At 40.9% G+C, this 19667-nt stretch overlaps 1 protein-coding gene across 4 annotated transcripts in view; it reads left to right on the forward strand.

Annotated features, from left to right (window-relative positions):
* ARHGEF2 (Rho/Rac guanine nucleotide exchange factor 2) overlaps positions 1-19667 on the forward strand; it is a 924267-nt gene that overhangs the window by 797836 nt on the left and 106764 nt on the right. The gene's annotated exons all lie outside the window — the stretch shown is intronic.

Below are 19667 nucleotides of genomic sequence, written 5' to 3' on the forward strand. Positions count from 1 at the left end.
GAAATCTAAAAGCTAAACACAGCATCAATGGGACCGGGTGACGGACCGGGTCTGTGGGACTGCCTGTATGAAAGACCTAACTTTACATGAACTAAATCTTAGAACTAAACTCACCTAAGGAGGCAGTGCCAAGAGTGAAATCACTCTCACCACACTCCTCACAACCACGTAAAGCGTCTCCACAAAGGCGGTGCACACACCCAAAAGCAACAAGCCTGGTGGACCCTTTAGCAAAGCGCAAATGTAATGGAAAACAGCCTGGTCATATGGAACTCACAGAGGATCATAATGGAACTCATAAACAAGGACATAGGGACCCAGACCTTGGACCCAACCCAGTTTGGCTTTGTCATTGAACTTCTTGCCTTGAAACTGATGTCAAGGCAGTGAAGGCAGAGGGAAAGGACCTGATGAAAGCTGGCCCCAGCTTCACTTATAGTATTATAATAAAAAAGCTTGAATAAATACCCACCTTTTATCAGCCATATAGAACTGCAACAAATAAAGAACAAACCCATCACAAGGGAGTTGTGTGAACAGATCCACTGCAGAGCCATGTCACAGGCCAGTCCCACAGCCACGCCAGACTCACCCTATTGTTACAGATCTCCTCTCCTACCAGTCAGGTACTTTAGGCTCTGGACGGCATCTGACTGCAAACATAGATGACTGCAGGATGGGAAAAACTGACATGACTGTTACTAGGTACATGGTCCTTGATGATCCTTCAGGGGTGATACAGGGAGCCAGAGCCATGGAGCCATGGCCAGAAGGGTGGCATGAAAGCCAAAGCCATGCCCATGGGAAAAAAAAGTATAAAAACAAGACCATATGGGTGGCAACCCACTAAAAACAGAAGACCCCCACAGGGACCTGGGGACCCAGGTTGACAGAGCTCTCGGTTGACAGGACCAGTTGCTAAACCCCCGTTGACGGACCTCTGACGTTGCTAACCATCATGAATTAAGTGAGTGAGATCAAGGAAGGATTCTGTTCCTGATCCAGATTCATTGTGGAGACCAATGATCGAAGACATACCCCCCTGTACTCTTCGCTGTACAGACCAATGATGATCTCACCAACCCATTAAGGAGTATCTCACCAAACACCTGCTTAAAGGATAAACCTGAAAAGTTCCTCACCAAAGGATAAAGGCTCCAAAACCTGTCAGATGCCAGACGCTCAGATAGAACTCCAACTCTATTCAGTTGCAGGACCGTCTGCTCAGAGGTGACCTGTACCTGACAACCTTCCAGCCATGACCAACCCGGAATTAAAAAACAAATCCCACCTCAAAGAAACCAATAGAGGGGGAAGAGACTAAAACCTTAGCATGGATATAAATAGGTGGAAGAGTCCCATGCTGTGGAATGTATAAGACTCCAGACGGCAGAGCATAAGTCCGGTCCATGAGGCAGAGCACCTGGCTGGCTCTGATCAAGAAATCTAATGTTCAGGATGGGGAATCCTCTTGTTGTCACTAAAGATCTCTGTGTCACTACTGGACAGAGCACAGTATTTCTAACATAGGGCAGTAGTTTTCTAACATAAACTATGATAAACCCACATATATTGCAGGGCTAGTATAAACCTAGTATTAATCAGTGAGCATGTGATGTGAGAAAAGGTTGTCATGTATTTTGTGTTCTGCTTTAGAGGTTTGTGAATGTGTACCAAAGTAGACTTCCTGAACATTGATGGAACTACATTAAACTGGGTAGCAACTCCAGAGAGATTTTAAGTTTAACAATGAAGAATCAACTTTGATTGGTTTATCCTGGGAGATCAGAGCTTGGTCTCGTTACTGTCCCTTTCCCCATTATACTTGTTACTTGATCTGTACTTTACAATGTAGACATAAAATGTGAAGCTTTAATGATTACACTCTTATGCTTAATTTTCATACAGAGTCCTTTATTTCATGTATTCAGTAGCTTAAAACTGTAGTGCAACTTTTGATTGATTCTAGTAGTTCAGTTGTACCCTTTTAGTTATCATAATGTAGTGTCATGATACAATACTAGACTATCAACCAAAGGGTTTTTTTAGGCCTAGTCATGCTTCTCTGTAAAATTGATAGGTATTGGTTCCCATGGGTATTGTGGGGGTATGCATATACTTGTACATGGGTGGCCGAACATTTATAATCTTCCTCTCTCTAATAGACATAGGTGCCAGACCAGGGATATATTTACTGTTCCCCATCCGCTGATCCAAGTTTTGCTTGACTAAGTGCATGGAAGTACTCTGCTTCACATGGATAGGAGGCCTGTTCCAGCGAAGGGAGAGCCTCTAAGACACACATCTGCCCTACCAGCATGTCCTATTTATGTTACAGACAAGGTCTATGTTTCTAGACTGGGTGTCCCTGATGATATTTGTTTTATGGATGTGAAACAGGTCCATTAGGGCTGGATTGGAGGATGATATGAGTTTAAATACTTGGAATCAATAGTTCAGAGTAATGGTGAGTGTGGAAGAGAGGTGACGAAGAGAGTACAGGCAGGATGGAGGTGGTGGAGAAGAGTGTCAGGAGTGGTTTGTGACAGACGAGTACCAGTAAGAGTGAAAGGGAAGGTCTACAAGAGGATAGTGAGACCAGCTATGTTATATGGATTGGAGACAGTGGCATTGACAAAAAGGCAAGAGTTAGAGCTGGATGTGGCAGAGTTAAAGATGTTAAGATTTGCACTGAGTGTGACGAGGATGGACAGGATTAGGAATAAGTATATTAGAGGGTCAGCCCAGGTTGGAAGGTTTGGAGACAAAGCCAGAGAGGCAAGATTACGTTGGTTTGGACATGTGCTGAGGAGGGATGCAGAGTATATTGGGAAAAAGAAGCTAAGGATGAAGCTACCAGGTAACAGGAAAAGAGGAAGGCCTAAGATAAGGTTTATGGATGTGGTGGGAGAAGGACATGCAGGTGGCTGCTGTGACAGAGCAAGATGCAGAGGACAGGAAGAAATGGAAACAGATGATCCGCTGTGGTGACCCCTAACGGGAACAGCCGAAAGATGATGATGATGTAGGTTAGGCATAGGTCACCCCTCAACACTCTGTAGAAGAAAGAAGTTAAGGACAAGGCTTTGATGCAGGACTTCTTTTCCACACCTTGGATTCTTTTTGAGGAATCTCTAAGGAGGCTTCTGTTGTTGGTACAGCATTGACCATGTGAACTGAGAAAAGGTTAACATGTATTTTTGTGTTCTGCTGTACAGGTTTGGGAATACATACCAAAAGTGGGCATTGCACTCAAAGATTGGTGCTTTGAGAGCAGAGTTTAATGGAAAGATGACATATTTGGATATAGATGATGTACCCCTGCTTGTAAGTTGTGCAACACAGAATTATATCCTCAGGATAGTAGGCACATGATGGTCAAATGCCACATTAATGTCTAATTATAGGTTCATAGGTAGGTACTAAGCTATCTGCCCGAGGGCATTTATAAGCCTAGCCAGAGTGTGGCCCATTGATTGATTAACTGAGCCTCTGTCAAGCAGAGCCAATGAAGTGATCCCAGTGGTGTATTTTCTGTTACCCATCCACTCGTCAAGGCTTCTCTTGAAGACTGTTAGTGAGGGGTTTTGCCTAATGTAGTTAGGAATTTTGTTTCAAAGCATGGGGAGTCTCTGTGACAGGAATCTATCCCTCCAGCATGTTCTATTTATTGTTGTGGTGAGATTTAGCTCACTAGAGCGCATGGCTCGCAGTGACTTGGATTTCTTTAGGTGGAGCATGTCCATCAATTCTGAGTCAGACATGGCTTTGTAAGTCAGGCAGAGATCACCTCGGAGTATGCCACTGAGTACAGCCAGAGGTTTTTCAGTCGGGCTGCATAGGACATATGTTTGAGGCCAATAATCCTCTTGGTGAGGTGCTTTTGTGATCTTTCCAGCTGTTGGAAGTGTCTTGTGAGGTACATCCCAAATGGGGCATTGTACTCTGTGATGGGTCTGATGAGTGATGAGTAGAGGGCCACTATAACCTCTTTATTTCTAGATGCGAACCCCTTAGTAATTAGATGGGCCACATAGAAGGATTTCCTAACTACTTTGGCAATATGATTGTCAAAGGAGAGATTACTATCTACCTGGTTCCCCAGATCTCTTATTACCTCTTATGTATTAAGGGGGCTGCCGCCTATGTGGTAATTTGTGGGTGTTTTGTTTTTCCCAAACGGGATGACTATGCATTTTTTAGCATTCAGCTTGAGGCCATGTTTTTGACACCAGGTGTCTGTCTCAGTAAGGCCTTTTTGAAGGATGTCCATGTCAGCCAGAGAGTCAGTTATGGCTCCCAGTTAGCAGTCATCAGCGAACTTGGTTAGCCATAGTCCTCCTGTGTTTGCCTGTACTTATGAGAAATATATGCCGAACAGTAGGGGTCCCAGAACCGAGCCTTGTGGGACACCACTTGTGACTAGTTTAGAGTTGGACCTGGAGCCCACTATTCATACCGTGTGAGTTCTGTCTGTAAGCCAGTTGGCAACCCATCTTGTGAGATACGGGTTTATGTTCAGGCTGGTGTGTTTATATAATACCCGAGTGAGGCATGGTGTTGAACACCTTGGCGAGATCAAGGTAGGCTGTGTGAACCACCTTTCCCTCATCTATGGCCTTGGTGACTCTCAAAGAAGTCATCCAGGTTTAATAGGCATGATCTGCCCTTAACAAAGCCGAACTGCATCGGGTCAAGTGTTTGGAGGTTCCTAATGTCTTTGTTAATGAGTTCCATGATGATGCGCTCCACAGCCTTGCAGGCCAGGCTAGTCAGGCTTACGGGGCGATAGTTATCAGGGTTAGTTGTGGCCCCTCCTTTGTGGAGTGGAATAACCGTTGCTGTGCGCCTATCTATGTGCATGTAGCCTGTGGAGAGGCTGAGGTTGAACAGCATGTTTAGGTGGGGGGTTAGTTCGTTCTGTAGTTCATGCAAGATGCAGCCTGGGACACCATCTGGCCCCATTGATGCTGTGTTTTTGGCTTTTGAAAGGGCTGTTTTCATCTGTGCTTCTGTGATTTCAGGGACACTACACTTTTCCAGTATTGTTGTGGGCCCTTTTGAAGGTGAGAGTGAGGTAAAGTTTGCACTGAATCTGTCTGCTAGGATGGTGTCAATATCAGTAGGTTCAGTATATTTTGTGCTATTTTGCAATAGCTCAGAGCCTATCTGTGAGTTGCCACTTAGATTCTTGACATAGCTAAAGAAGGCTTTGTGGTTCTCTTTTGAATCCTTGGTATTTTTCTTTCGAAGTTAGCCTTGGATGATTTTATGAGGGACCTTAGTTTCTTACTGATACTGATCAGGGATGTCTTTCCTTCTTGGGATTTGCTTTTTTTCTGAACTAGTTTCCTCCTTTTGTTGTATAACCTGTTTATGGCAGGGGTCCACCAAACTGGTTTCCTTCTCTTAGGGGAGTGAGTCTTGGTTTTGCTAGGGATGGCATGATCCATGCTTCCTTGTAGGTGCTCATAGAGTGCAATTGTAAAGGATTCTGCATCTTGGGCAGTGTTATCCTTTAGCGTGGGGGCTGTGAAACTTACCACCTCTGCCTTAAGTAAGGTGAAGTTTGCTTTAGAAAAATTTTTCACTGTAGTTTCCTTGGTCGGGGGTGGTGATGGGGTGTGGACATCCAGGGTGATTAGTTTATGGTCTGATCTAACCAGTGATGGGTTGACCTCCGGTACGGAACATCTGTCGCCCATGTTGGTGATGACCAGGTCCAATATGTTGTGGCCTCTGGTAGGGAAGTTTACCAGCTGATCCAGGCATTTGAGTTGATAAATTCCAGGAAGCACTGAGCCTGGGAGTTTGTACTCAAGTAGTTTTCCCAGTTAATGGTAGGGTAATTTAAAGCGCCCAATATCAGGGTGTTCGGTAGGACCTTCATGTTTTCCAGTGTCTCCAGAAAGGTGGAGTGGTGGTCCTGGATCATGGAGGGTGATCTATAGCAGGCCACAATTTGCATTGCAGATTTGCCCGATGTTAGTTGCACATGGATGATCTCATGGTATCATGCTGCGCCACTAACCTGGAAGTGTGGGTATCCTTGATGAATATGGATACAGCCCCTCCTTTTGTGTTTTGGTCCGTGTTCTGTGGCCGAAATGTGTGGTATCAGTTGTAACCCAGTAGTGTTGGAGTGCTCTCTGGAGCCTTGAACCAGGTTTCAGTTACTGCACAGATGTCGACGTTCTCCATACTTAGGAGTGCTTCGAGTGCATGCATTTTGAGATTTAAACTCCTGGCGTTGAGTAGCATAACCCTCATTTTTTTATTTGTGCTGTTTATGGAGGTGGGTTTGACTTTTGAGCCTTGCCTAAAAAAGGCACTATGGGGGCAGCAAGAGCCTTGGCCAGTATTCGAAAGCCAAGGGGTGACAGGTGCAAGCCATCTCTTGCGAAGCAACATGGCTTGTTGAGCACATCATCACAGGCTGACAGACACTGGATCCCCTTTGAATGACACCAGAAGCTTAGCCAATTGGTGAAACTGATCATTTTTTCTTTATACTGAGGTATCATTTTTGGTGAGGGCAGGATGCTACTCAGGATCAGGGTCATACCCGCCTGGGCTACATGATCAGAGAGCTCTTCCATGTCTCTTTTCATGTAGTCCAGGGAGGTACATCTCAGGTCATTCACACCAACATGAACAGTGACAGAGTCATATTTGTACTTGCTCTAGAGTGACCTGAGTGCTTGTGTTATGTGGCGGATTCTGGCTCCCGACAGGCAGCTAAAAGTAACCTTCTCCTTGTCCAGCCTAGGGAGTGGGGCGTCAGTGTGCCTGACTATTGAGTCACCTATTACTAGTGTGTTATGTTATTTCGCCTTAAAGGCTGTGATTGTGGGGCACATTGATTTTGTGTTTTATGTGTTGTCTGGTTTGTGATGGGAGGTGCAGGTTTTGTGGGTGTCTGCTTTGGAGTTCTCTGATGGTTTTGCATGTTTTTATTTAGAGCCTCCGAGTATGATTTCATGTATTTATGTGTATTTTTTGCCAGTGCTGGTTTAGTAGGTCTATGTGAGGCTGGAGGTGTGGTGCAAGTGTTAACCTTCTCCTCATGACTGTCTGTTCCAGTCTTGGGTGGAGAGACCTTAGCCTCCATTTTGGCTGTATAATTGCATCTCTCGCATATGTTAGTGTTTTGTTGTAGGAGGAGAGGGCTGTCTGTGTACATGAAGCAGTTGTAACATTGCCTCAGGATACCCAGATTCACCAGCTGGACTGGAGAGTACACCTGAAGTTGCCCTTTGGTCATGCCTGAATAGTAGGTTGAGCTGCTTAGTCACTTGGTTGGTGACGGGTGGATAAAGAACCTTGCCCTGCTGGGCAGTCAAGTGTCGGGGCATATTAGTGCTTGCTATTAGGTCTGAGCAAGTGCAGAACTGTAGGATGCTTTTTGAGTGCTTAAGTTGAGAGTTAGACTAGTTTCAAGTGAAAAACTGAAGAGGAGACTTAGTGGAGCTGGGAATAATTTAACCCTAGCTAACCTGTGCTGCCTAGCACACAAAACCGTACAAACGTATTTTTTAAACTACTAACGTCTGGGCTGGAACCACTCCTCCAGGGCTGCTCAAAATTCCCCTCTCTCACAGGTGAACAGAGAAACTTCCCTCTATCCAAGTAAGATATGGGCAACTCAGAAACTTGTAACACAGCCCTGAATTCAGCACTAGCCTGAAAACTGGACTATACTAGTTTAGAAAGGTGGGAAACAAGACAATTTTTTTTTTGAAAAGATAAGGCAAAAACAGTAAAACGTTCACTTAAAACAGCTTTAAATGACTACAAGCGATCAGAAAAGGCTATTGCACTTTAGTGTGTAGCCTACAACAGTTAAACAATTAAACAAAAAGCAACTTTTTATAAGTGCAGGCAATCAAAGAAGTACAATATGTGAAAAAAACAAGCTTTTAAATCACAGTAAATGCTGGAAAAATCAGCGTTTGGGTGGAAAACAGTTAAGTACAGCTAGAAAATACAGAAAACTGATAATCACTCCAAAGTCTCTCTATTAAGCTAGAAGGCTTGTATCAGTTTAAAGCTTTCTAGAGCTTTCCAGTAGGTTAATTACAGGAAAGATGGGAAACAAGCGCAGATGTGGTCTTTTAAACCAGAACATTGAAAGAGATGGACAACTTCCTGAATGATCAATAAGCTACAATTCCTGGACCAAGAACAACTCCTCTTGTGGTAGACAGGCTACCTAGTACTTACCACTCCCACTGATAAGCTAGAAGACTGCACTCCAACACAAAGGCTTGGGGGGCTCAGAAGCTTACAAACAGTCCTGGATACAGTAAATCTGCACCTGGACTAGATTAGTTACGGAAAGGTGGGGATCAAGCGCAAACATGGGCTTTAAAACCAGAAAGTTGAGAGAGATGGAAAAAACTGCCCAAACGGCCATTAAACTATAATTTTTGGGCCAGAACCACTCCTCGTGTGGTAGATAGGCTACCTAGTGCTTACCACTCCCACTGATAAGCTAGAAGGCTTCCCTCCAACACAGAGATGTGGTCCCAAATCCCTAAGTAGAGTCTAATCTTAGGGATGCAATGTCATTGTGTGGTGGCATCTTTCCAAAAGATACTGTGATGTACTTTTTGGCACTGAGTTTTAGATCATGACTTTGGCACCAGTTATTAGTTTGTGTTAGGCCTTCTTGCTTTGCGTCTTGGGTGGATTCAGTGACTGCACCCAATTTGCAGTCATCTGTGAGCTTGGTCAGCCAGAGGACTTTGACATTAGCTTTGACCTCAGGGAAGTAGATGCCAGATAGTAGTGTTAACAGAACTGAGCCCTGATGCACTTCAAGACTAACCAGACTTTTTGTAGGGATGAACTCCACTATTTTAACTTCTTGGGTCCTATCTGTAAGCCAGCATGTTTTCCAGTGGGTTATGTAGGAGTTTATACCTAATTTAATGAGCTGTTCTAGAATGCTCAAGTGGGATATTGTGTGAAATGCCATGGCCAGATCAAAGTAGGCAGTATGCACAATTTTTCCCTCGCCCATTGCTTTGATGACCTTCTCAAGGAAGTCCACTGGGCTGAGTAGGCAAGACCTGTTCTTGATAAACAGACTGATTTTGGTCCAATGTTTGTAGGTTACCTGTGTCATCATTTAGGATATCTGTGATTATTCTTTCCATAGCTTTGCATGTCAGGCTTACTGGTCGATAATTCCCTGGGTGCATAGACAGTCCACCCTTGTGCTATGAGATAATCTTTGAAATCCCCCATTTATTTGGCCTGTTTGGAGGCTATAGTTAAACATTGATGCCAATGGGCCTGATGGTTCATATTTCATGCTATTAAGCAGGCATCCTGGGATATTGTCAGTCTCATCAATGCAGTGCTGTTGCTGTTGGAGAGTACCTGCTCTGTAGTAGTAGTGGGGGAGCTATGGATGTTGGTATTTCTTGAAAGACATCTTGTGGAGAGAGGGGAGTAAAACTGGAGCTAAATGTGTCAGCCAGAAAGTATGCTGTGTCTTCTAGCTCCTTACAGGTGGCAGCATTTACAAATAATTTGGTACATTGCTGTGTATTACCTTTGAGGTTACAGACATAGCTGAAGAAAGTTTTGCAATTGTCCTTGACCTATGAGGATAATTATACCCCAATTTGGCTTTGGTAGACTTGAATAGTCCTCTTGAGTTTGCCTGTTTAGGTTGATGAGCGACTTGTTTACATTGCTGGGCATTGGACCTCCTAATTTTTGCCAAGAATTTCTTCCTTTTGTTATACAACCTGTTGATGTTAGGATTTCACCAGGGCATCTTGTTTTTTTTAGTTGATCTTGCACATAATCCAGGTAGGTACAACAGTGTCTATGCAGCTGTTAATATGATTAACAGGGTTTCTGTGGATAATTTCACATAGCCAACAATGTTCTCAGGGTTTGGGAGGCTTGAAAATTTTCCAGCGTGTCACTTAGTAGTAGGATGTTTGCCCTAAAATAATTCCTAAAAGTTCCTGGGTTAGCTGGTGTCCTGATTTTACCTTTACTTCAAAGGAGACAGCTTTATGGTCTAGTCTGTCCAGTAAGGACATTACACTAGGGAGGGTGCAATGTTCTACCATGTGTGTTATGAGCAGGTCAAAGATGTTTGTGCCTCTAGTGTGCATACGGACTATATGGTCCAAAATGCTTATGTTTACAAAGTCCAGGAATCTCTGGGCCTGCATGTTAGGAGTCATGCATGATTTCCAATTTACATTGTGGTAAGGTCACCCATGAGTATGGTGTTGGATTAAATGGGAAGTGTATCCAGTATATTTAAGTATGTGTTATGGTTTTCCTGAGTCATAGAGGAGGACTTATAGCTTGCAAGGATATGGCAAGGGACTTTGTTTAAGGTCATTTGGATGCAGAGAGAAGCTCAAGTACATAATACTGATGGACCAGGCTTGAGTTTTTTTTTAATGTAAATAGAGGCACCTCCACCTTTGGCCCCTTCCTGTGCATTAGTTTGTGTAAATGTATGGAAGGCATTGTAGCCCTGCACTGATGGATTGCTGTCTGCAGCTTTAAACCATGCAGGGCTGGCCTCAGGTAAATTGGTATCCTAGATAAAAAGGTATTTTAATACTCAAAGCTGACCAAACACCAATTTACAGTAAACCAAAGGCAAATGCTTTGTAGCTATATAAACTGTATCTAGGAATAGTACCTGCCCCACTTATCACCCACTTCAAAATAGGTAGTCACTTTCTGTGTATCCCCACTCTGTGGTGTTAAATTGGGTAAATGTAAGACAAGTTAAGGCAAATACTTTAAGCTGCTACTGTCAAATGTATGCCTCCTCATCTTCTGCTCTGAAAAGACACATCTTCTGTATACCCTTTTGTTGTCAGACTGGGACAAAACTAAAAATAAAACAGAACAGAACATATTTGCTGTCAGACATATATAAAGAGCATGCTTATTTGCTCTCCCCCCAAAAGACAGACACCTGTATATGCATAAGTTGTTTAACCATGAGGAAAATGGAAGAAAGATTACAATAATTTTCCAGCTTGTTACTTTGAGAGGCAGTACAGTGCTCCTATACATGCTATAGTGACCCTCTGTGCACGCCTCTGAACTTTGAGAAAAACTAAAGAAATAATGACCACTCCATCCCTAGTTCAGCACAGGATAATAGTGACCTTTATTTTAGGCTTTTTCAACATTTATTGCTAAGAGGACAAGTGTGCCTCCACAGCCTACACAAACACTTTATAAACTATTCCAGTCTAAGATGCTCCACACAAAACACAAAGACAGAAGAATATTACAAAAATATACGGTTGATCATTACCAGCATCATTGTACAGTAATAACACTTCTCTCCCCACACCATTCCTTCCATTTTAACCTAAGCATTGCCCAACATTGTGTTGTTCAGTCTGCCAGCTTTATTTTAAAATGAATAACATTTCTCTCACCAGTGTCCAGCACCACACCGTTTTCTTTTTCAACATATCCCTGCAGTGCTTCTCCCTTTGATATTCAAATACTACAATTTGTAGTCTACAGTACAAGAAAAAACAAACAAACTGGTTCAGGTGACTTCATGATTACATTTGAATGTTACAAAGTCTATAATCACGTGACCGCACAGTGTTTAAGACAACATGACATAGTTAACTGGAGCTCGGCCTCCTAGAGAGTGCTCACTGTTCAGTGGATGCATTTTTCTTTTTCCCTTGTAGTAGGGGCATTTTATTTATTTATTTCTTAGAGAAAAGAAACATTACTCTAAATATAAAAGGGAAAGAGTGCCCTTACAAACATGCAGCAGCACAGTGCCCTTGGCATTTGCCTAGTTCGCCTATGCATAAGGCTGTCCCTGACACCATGTTTCAGTAATTGCACAGATGTCTAATTTCTCCATGGTGTGGAGAGGTTGCAAGGAGCTGGGTTTCTTCTTTAGAGTTTTGGCACTGAGCAGCAACACTTTCAAATTTTCCTGGATTGGTTTAGCTATGTTCATAGGTTTATCAGGTTGGCGATAACTAAAAAGAGAGTATGGTGATGAAGAAGGTTTTAGCGAACATTCAAAATCCCATATAGGACAACTGCAGACCATCCCTGGCAAAGCAGAGCAGAGTAGTCTGTCAACCATATCCTCAAAGGCTGACTAATGCTGTACCTACTTCAAATAACACCATACTCTAAACCAATTGTTAAAGTCAGTTATTTTCTGTTCATAATGTAGCATCATCCTTGCAGAAGGCAGAATGCTAGTTATTGCTAGGCTCATAGCAGCCTGAGACACGCAGTCCAAGAGCTCTGTCATGTCTCTCTTCATGTAGTCCATGGAAGAACATCACAGGTCATTTATGCCCACATGGACTAGGACAGAGTCATACCAGTACTTGTGGTTCAATGACCTAGGTATTTGTGTGTTCTGCTGGATCCTGGCCCCTGACAGACAGTGACCACGACACTCTCCTTACTTAGCCTGGTGAGTGGGACATGTGTATTTGTCACACTCACTACCCCAGACACAACTTGTTCAGTGTTTGTTTGTTGTCTGCTATGTATTCTCTTCGTAACATACCTAGCTGTACGCCCCCTGCCTCACAGATTTGTCCCCTTAATGTTTATTGTACTGAAACTACTACTTTATCATTTGCATAGGTAGACCAAAATTAATTAACTTTTAAAACAAGGAAGTTACACACGACAAGTTAACTGCAGCCAGTGTAGTTCAGTTATCAGTAGTGTTTGGCCTTGTGGGGCAACATAAACCTCTTTTGCTCTCCGATCATGAACAAAGGTTCTTGTACTGTATGTTATGTGAAGAACACTGAAACCATTGTTTGTCTCTACTGTTTCACTGAGCATATTTATAAATCAACAAATCTGTAGATGTGTTTTGATAGTGTGTGTGCAGGTATTTTAGCCTGCATTGAAAAAATGACCGTCATTAAAACGTTTGACTGCTTTAAGCAGCTATCAGGAGCCAAGATTCTCCTCCCCACAAATTACAGGCTTCTCAGACAGTAAATTGCTCAGACCACAGTGATTAAAGTTGTTTCACCCATAAGCTGTTGTCCACTACTTACAGTTCAGCATCTCTCTGTCTTCTGCTTGCACTGTGTTTGCATTCAGCTGAACCAAAGTACAAATTAAGTAAATAGAATATTACTAAAGGTGAAGGTAGCCTTTCAGATTTTCCAGGGTAAAACATTGCCCCTTAAACTGTGCTGCATATTCCAGCTTATGCAGTATATACCTACCTACATTTTTGCTTTGGCAGATTTGATTACTTTGCCTTGTGATTATTCAAACAGTTCTGCAAAGGTTTGGAAAGGCATGTGAGTTATATTACAAAAATGTCCTGTGTGGTTGTACAGTGCTTAATTGTGCTCAGTTTCATCAAAACCAACTAATTTATTTATTTTCACCAGTAAGCAGACTGGTCAGTTGACCCTTTTCGATCACAACCTAAGCTCAAAGTGTAGAAAATACATTGCAGTCTTTAAACCTACAATGTTATGTACAGAATGAGTATATAGCAAAATTCAGAACATAAGGTTGAGCAGACAGGGTAACATTAAAATATCTAGTCAGAGTACATTGAAAAAATGGATATATACAAAATGCAAGCTAAGATGTGCACAAAAATAGTGCAATCATAATGCATATGCACAAGTATGGGAAAAGGGGTTGAGGAAGGATGGATGGATGAATTTTTTATAAATATCGGAGTTTAAGATGCCACATTAAGAGACTGAGAAGTTTATTAAATTTATTCTAGTATTCACTGTCATGGTAGCAGTTGTAGGTAGGTTCTTTAAGTGCATCTTTAAAGCTTTTAATGGTTCTAGATTTTTTATGTCTGTAGGCAGGTGGTTCCAGGTAGCAGGTCCCTGTCTACAGAAGGATGTCTTACATACAGCAGTTTTAAATGGATGACGTACTAAAGGGAAGCTGTTGTCCTTTGTACTTCTAAGTACATAAGGGTTGTCTTGTAAAGATAGTTTCAATCATAAAGGGGAGCAGCGGCAGTGTTTCACTGCAAATTATTGTACTTAGAAGAAAAGTGGCCCTGTGAGGCAGTGAAAGTCACTTGGAATTGTTTTGCTATATTTGTGGTTCTGCTATTAGGTTCATAGATTAGTACTAGGCTAACTGCTCTTGTGAACAATTTTAAGCCTGGCCAGTTACCCCATGTGAGAATCAAACCTTGCACCTTGTGTTTGTAAGGTAAACACCTTAACCGTTATGCCAACCTCCCATCCATTAGAATTAATCTGCAGATTTTATTCTCAGCCGTCTATGTTCTGTAAGTATTGTGGGATGAATGCATTATAAGAAAAGGAAAGCCATTTTCAAGTCTGGGTACTAAAATATTTTTAGCAATGATCCTGCTTGCAGTTGACTGATTTTGTAATATAGTTTAAATTGAGCAAGTACTTTGTTAGTTACAAAATCTTTGTGTGTGGTATTGGACAGGGTAGAGTTGGATATCAGATGCTGGGTATTATGTTCCCATTAAGATCTGTTAAGAGAACTGGAAGAATAGTGGGTAATTTCTTAGCTGAGGCAAAGACCATGACATTGTTTTTTTTTTTGTTTTTTAGGATTAATAGTTTGTTATTAGCAGACCAGGTGCATAATTGAGTGAAATTTTCCTGTAACTTGGTTTGCAGGTCAAGGTGGCTTATACTGGATTCCAGGAGCAGCATATCATCTTGCATACATTATTAATTTAAGATCTGGTAATTATAGGGAAAGATCATTGACAAAGAGAGAAAAGGAAAGAGGACCTAACAAAGACCCTTGCATTCGGGGTGACCTCAGTGAATGGACTCAAAACAAGAAAGTTGTTTCTTATAGAGAACCTCAGCATTCATGCATGGGACTCTGCACCCTGTACTCAGTTACTCAAAATAGTCAGCTCTGAAATCATATAACCATGGGGTATTGTTTCCCAGTGTTCAAGCCCATTCACTGAAGTTGGTTTAAAAAGATTGATCTCAGTGAAATGAAATGCAATTAAATGAATGCCTTTTTGCTTCCATGTGAAAACTTCAACAGGCTGGGTCTATTCTTTCAGTCTGAGCCAGTGTTTGATAGTCTTATGTTATTTATAAGGCTTGCAATTCAAATTGCAAGCAAATATTCTACACCACAGATGTTCACAGGGTAATATTTTGTTAATGGGCACAACAGCTATTATTTAATAATGAAACTCAAAAGATTGCTGCCTAGTGACTACCCTTAGTGCTTTGTAAATAGTGCTGCAGCCTAATCAAGCTTTTAAAGGACCACTACTGGAAAAAAATAAGAGGAAAATGTATTATTGTATCTTGATCTTCTGCATACTACTACTGTGCTGGCATTACTCTTTTTCATCAAGCCTCACCTGCTGGACATCTATTCATTCCCTGGTGCTGGGAAATCCCCAGATCTACTGGTGTGAGACTTGTTCATGGAGGAATCCTATCCTACAGGCAAACATCAGAGTTGCTTGTGCCATCACTTGCATCCTGGCTATGAGGGCATTTTCCTGTAAGTATCCCAATCACTGTCTTGCTGTGACATGAACACTGGTGCCACCACAAGGACTACTTGTGCCTTTTCTTCAATGTACGTATGTTCCTTCACATATGCCAACAAGCATTACAACCACTGTCTCAGACAGTTATTCCTGCATCCTCCCTACACTGGATTTTTGTTTTCTTACATGCCCCCATCCTCCAGAAAAAACTGTAAAACAGTGTCTTGAATTGGCTAGGACCACTGTTCCTCCTCCCAGGATAGGCATGGCTGTTCTCCTTGCCTTTATTATCGAAAGCCTGAGCCACTAAATCAAATTTTGGATGCCTAGGCTGTAGTAAAAGCTTCATCCATCCGTGCCACTGGAACAGGATTTGCTGGCATCACTGTTAGTGAGTAGTAGTATACTTTGCTCTACCCCAAATGCCTGATGGGAGATGCCATACTGAAATAATTTTTTCTTCAGCTAAAGCTATTGTTTCAAAACGTGTTCTATGTGCTCTCACAGTATGATATTTTATTATATTCGTTCATTCTTTTCTCTCTATTCACTTTGATTTTGATGATGCCACCATCTAAAATGCCCATATTATAGTTGTTTTCAGCTGTAGAGAGTAGTTAATTATTTTGTACAGAATGTTAAGTTCTTGGTTGTGAAACTCCTCCCTGATGTGCACTCTTTCAGAAAGAAATGTCGTGTTTCCTGTCTTTCATGTCTGAGCTGCCTGTTCGGTTATGACTGACATCTCACATTAATAGAGGTTGCTCAGTAGTTTCTTTATTTGATCCAGCAGCAGTAAGATGGAAAGAATGCAAGGCTAAAACACCTTGGTGAATGTGCTCTTCCTGTGGCAAAAGTCTGAAATTATGAAACAGTTGATAGCAAGACAGATTGTTGAAGAAACTAATGTGAGCTTTAATTAAAAATCAAGGTGATATATTGTTTGGTGGACGAACAGAATAAAAATGCCAAACAAAAAGAGAAATACAATTTTGCTTTATAGGTATTAAATTAGGGATAATTTTATATGGAGGAAAATACATTTTAGGATGAGAAGTGCTTAGCCTGTAGTTGTTCCTTGAATGGAATGTAACCCCTATGAAGAGCTACTGGAATGAGAAAATGTTAACTGCTTTTCCAACGTCATTTTTTGATTGATTTTAAAGTTTTTTTCATTATGTGCCTGAGATGTGGTCTTAGCTTCCAACTGAAGCATATAAATTTATGTATGTTCCTGATTTCCTTTAAACTGTGAAAGCCAAACAGCATTTACCTTTAAATAGCTACTCATTCCAAGAAATGTTCATTCATACTTTGTATTGGAAGGGAGACTATGTTTTTCTATGTTTAAACCTTACATTTGGACAAATATGTTCACAATAACAAAGGACAAAGAAAACAATGAATGACTGTAGGATTGTCCTATCCATGGTGATTTTTTAAGGCCAACAGTGCTACTTATTTATGTTTACTAATGCTGACAAGTAAGAGAGCCATGATGTTCACAGGAAGCATTAAGTAGCTGCAATTTAAGCTCATGTATTAGATGTGGCCTTAAACAAGAAAGAAATAAATGCCCAGCATTTAATCAACCTTTGCAGATACTGTGGTAGAAAGAATCATTTTTCAAAGATGTATACTAGAAAAATTAGTGTTTCAAAGAATTTGCATTGTTTAGAGACCAAACAACCACTGTTAAAATGGAAATGGAATTTTCTATGAAATTGAGCAATAAAGAGACATTGACTCAAAATAATCAGACAGAATGTCAAGGGAAGCTTAGACTTAATAAATGCAGCATTGAATGGTAGATCTAGATAGTGAGTGCATTGTTTTGCCCAAAAATGATGGTAAAGCTTTCGGACTGAATATCACTGAAAGTAATGAAGTGTGTATAGTAGACTTATTCAGGATACCAAGGAAAGTCATTGGTTTAACAGTACGGATGTGAATTTAAAAAGTGAAAGTATAAAATACTTTTAAATTGTACCATTAGATCAGAAAAGTCATTCACATATTTTGGTTATTTGACATTTGACTTGTGTGAAGTTGATGGTAATGAAATGCATTCTCAGTGTACACATAGAGATTAGATGTGCTCAGGAACAGTTTGAGTTGTACAGCCTTCTCAAATACTGGACAGCACGTTATCAAAGGTAACTTGCATGGCTATGCTGATTTATTTGCAGGCTTGGGTGGCTTGCTGGGAAGGTATAAAAATCAGATAAATGCAGATGCTGTGTTAATAATACATGCTCCAAGGAAAGTACCAGTAACTCTCAGGAGTATAACTGAGCAGGAAGTAAAGTGAATGGAATACTTACAGAGTATAACCGAGCAGAAAATGAAGTGAATGGAATATGTACATGTTATAAAGAGACAACAGAGGCAACACAGTGAGTGACTAGTATGGTCACTTGTGGATGAAAACCAAAATTTGTATTTGTATTCATTTTGTAGGGTCTTAGTAACATCATTAAGAATAACATTGCCCACTGCTTACTGGTGAGGAAGTGTTCGCAATTGTGTCAAATGCTAAATTATTTTCTGTACTAGATGCAAACCAAGGATTCTGGCACAGAAATGTATTTCAAGTTCTGTACATGTAATATGCTTCTAGGATATTAATTCTTTAGACCTCTGCTTGGTATGTTGACAGCATTGACAGAACTTCTGAAGAAAAGTGAGACAATATAGATTTAAATTAAGTAAGAGCAAATGTAAAAAAATGTGACAAGTTTGTTACATATGTACTGTGTGTGTGTGTGTGTGTGTGTGTGTGTGTGTGTGTAATGGGGGGCATAGTCTTAACATCAGTATGATTAAACCCTGACTCAAGAAAGTCAAACAATACTGAAAATTCCAATGCCAAAGAGCAAGTAAGCATTAATGAGATTTTTTTGAGAGTGATGCAGTATCTTGTAAAGTTTATACCTAATATGTCTGAGTAAAGTGTCTCACTTAAAAAATTGTTGGAGCAGGACTTACCCTGGGAGTGCAGGTATGAACAGGAAACATTTTGATATGCTGAAGAACCTAGTAACAGAAGTGCCTACATTGAAATATTAGAATACAAATGTACAGTTAAATGTGTCCTACCTATTGATTTTGCAGAGACCATTTTGTTTGAGTATGCCTGTACATCATGTACTGCTAAAATTTTACACTGTTATGACAAACCTATAGGATATTAATCACAAACAATATGTTGAGGCTATACCATGTGTACATGATTTAACTTGTAACCTTAAAAGAATGATTTGCATGAACACAAAAGGGTAAATTAAATGTAAATCATTGTACATTATTATGTATCCTCAGCAAAGCACAACCAGAAATAGATATGATTGCATGAGTTATGTTGTGCAGGAGAAAAAGCATTCCTCATAAAATATGTGGTTTTCCGACAAATCACTGGAGAGCAAAGTCACTAAATAATGACATGCATTTCAGTTTGACTTTCTTTCCTTCAGACAATGCAAATCTTTCTCAAAACCTTCTATATTTATAAGAGCAACATTACCCTTCCCCTCAAATCTCCTTTATAGCTCTGTCCACATTTCTTAAAATAAGAGGTGGAGAATTACTTGCGAGAGCAGAGAAAATACAAGAAAAATTAGGTACGTTCAAAACTTAAACATCATACCTGATTGTCCTTGTATTTTCCCCATCTCTTATGCCTCTAAACTGTCCAGAGGTTGCAGCCTTTTTGTTTTCAAAAAAAAAAAAAAAAAAAACATGGATCTTCCTGTCTCCATTGCTTGCTTTCCAAAGCACTGATGTCCCATGTCCCAATAAAGTACATCAACAAAGCAGCAGAATCAGGAAACAACACAGAAGAACACCACGGTGCTGTTATACAAAGATATTGTTTAAGAAAACTAATTAATTTGAAATAATGCCATTGTATAATAACAGCAACCATGTGGGTAATGCTGAGTTTACCCATGGTTGCCTTTGTTTGGTCACTCGGGCTTTACCCTCATGACCAAACCACTCCAACCATGGGTAAATCCAGTGTTACCCACACCCAGCCATGGGATATTGCTCTAATAGTTATGTTTTGCCTTTGGCTGTATTGCAGTAACTTAAGATATGTAAAGAAGGATGGAGTAGACTGTAGTCTCTTTTCTTTTCTTTTTCTTATGGGTGGTCTGGT

The sequence above is a fragment of the Protopterus annectens genome, chromosome 8.part0 (genome assembly GCF_019279795.1).
Source record: "Protopterus annectens isolate FY-2018-M chromosome 8.part0, PAN1.0, whole genome shotgun sequence".
NCBI classification, from domain to species: Eukaryota; Metazoa; Chordata; order Ceratodontiformes; family Protopteridae; genus Protopterus; species Protopterus annectens.